Source organism: Penaeus chinensis, chromosome 23, assembly GCF_019202785.1.
Source record: "Penaeus chinensis breed Huanghai No. 1 chromosome 23, ASM1920278v2, whole genome shotgun sequence".
In the NCBI taxonomy this organism is placed as follows: Eukaryota; Metazoa; Arthropoda; class Malacostraca; order Decapoda; family Penaeidae; genus Penaeus; species Penaeus chinensis.
In genome coordinates, this window is record NC_061841.1 from 8,208,031 (window position 1) to 8,210,530 (window position 2,500).

The 2,500-nt window shown below is 25.2% G+C and overlaps 1 protein-coding gene across 1 annotated transcript in view; it reads left to right on the top strand.

Moving 5' to 3' along the window:
* LOC125037645 (ionotropic receptor 93a-like) overlaps positions 1 to 2,500 on the top strand; it is a 55,978-nt gene that overhangs the window by 16,191 nt on the left and 37,287 nt on the right.

The following is a 2,500-nucleotide window of genomic DNA, read 5'->3' on the forward strand; positions in this document are numbered from 1 at the left end:
TTTTTATCAATTACATAGCAGTGTGTGTATATATATATATATATATATATATATGGGTATGTATATATATATTTATATATATATGTATATATTGGTATATATATATGTATATATGGGTATATATATATACACCCATATATATATATATATATATATATATATATACATATATATATACACATATACACACACTCATATATATACATATACAAATATATATATACATACACTCATATATATATATTTATATATATATATGTATATATACATATATTTATGTATATATATGTATATATATACACATACACATCTATATACACACACCCGCGATGGTCCAGTGGTTAGAGCACTGGACTCCGACCCTCGTGGTCCTGAGTTCACTTCCCCGTCGCGGCGGTCGTAAAAAATACCTGCGCTCTGACTGCTGTTCAAGCCCGAGAAAACGACATATCTCTTTGAGAAGTCAGACGCAGGTGTCGTAGGGGAAAGTCACCGCCGTGGCACAAGTGTTAGCGCCGAACCACGGTTGATTGGGAAGGGCATCCCATCAGGCATGGATGAAACCGCCATATAACCTCTCAAAAGTGAATTGAGAGAGGCCTATGTCCTGCAGTGGAATGAATGGTGGTTAAAAAAAAAATATATATATATATATTCATATGTACATATATATATATATATATATATATATATATATATATAAATATATGTATGTGTGTGTGTATATGTATGTATGCATGTATGTATGTATATATACATATATGCTTATATACAGATATACCTATATACATACCTATGTATCTAAATATACAGTATATATATTTACTTACATCAATATGCACACTGTATACGACTGTTGAACAAGCACATGTACAAAAATATACATCTGTGCGTGTGCATGACTTGGAATATCACTCGCATCATGGAAAACTATATGACAGCTAAAAGTGTGTTGTAAACATCTTCAGTCAAAAAAAAAAAAGAAAAAAAAAAGAAAAAAAAAAGAAAAAGAAAAAGAAAAAAAAAAAAAGAAAGAAAAAAAAAAAAAAACGATTGGGAGAAAAGAAGGAGGAAAAGAATGAGGAACAGTAAGAGGAAGGGAGAGGAAGGAGGTAGATGATAGACAAGAAGAAAAATAAAAAAAAATGAAGAAGGAGAAGGAGAAGGAGAAAAAGAAATGAAAAAAAGAAGAAGAAAAATAAGATAATAGTAATAATGCCAAAATAAGTAATGATAATAAAATGATAATAACATGAACAATGATAATAATCATATAAAAAGATAATGATAATGATAATAATAAAATAAATAAATAATGATAATGATAATAACAAAAGCGATGATAATAACAATAATGATAATAATGATAATGATAATAATGATGATAATAATAATAATAATAATAATAATAATAATAATAATAATAATAATAATGATGATGATACTAATGATAATGATAGTGATGATGATAATGATTATAAAAATGATGAAAATGATATTGATAATGATAATAATAATAATGATAATGATAATAATAATAATAATATTAATAACAATGATAATTATGAAGATAATGATATTAATGATAATGATAATGATAATGACAATAATGATGATGATAATGATAATTATAACAATGATAATAAAAAGGATAAAAAAAGGATATTATCGCTATTATAAAGATAATAATGATAATAATAATTAGATAGTAATGATAATAATAATAATAATAATGATAATAATAATAATAATAATGAAAATAATAATAATGATAATAATAATAATAATAATAATAATAATGATAATGATAATAATAAGAATGATGATAATAATGATAATAGTAATAATAATTAAATCAACAATTATAATATCAATACGAATGATATTATCAATAATAATAATGATAATGATAACAATAGAAAATAATGATATTAATAGTAATAAAAAGGATAATAATAATAATAAAAAAATAATACCAATAATGATAATAATGACAATAATAACAATGATAATAGAAATAACAGTAACAATAATAATAATGATAATAATAATAATAATAACAAAAACAACAACAACAACAACAACAAGGTCAGCAATACCCCCTCCCCCCTGCAAGATCACCAAGCAGGAGAAAATCCATGCACAGATTGCTACAGATTGCAACGGAGTGATTGAGTGAGAGCAACAAGCCATAAGAATGATTGACAGGAGTTGCAATGGAAGCAGAGAAGCGGTCGATATTGCAGTTATTTTTTCACGATTGCGAATGGTGGGAAGGAGAAAGGGGAAGAAAAGAGAGACAAAGGAATAATAGAGATAATAATGTGATTTTTTTTTTTGTTACTGCTGTTTGTGTTGTGTTTGTTTGTTTGCGGTTGTCGTTGTATTTGTAATGCGTTTTATCACTGTTTTTATATTCGTCAAATTCTTTATGAAGATGGTGATGATAGAAATAAAAACAGTAATGACAATAATTTTCATTGTCATTATCTTGTTTTTT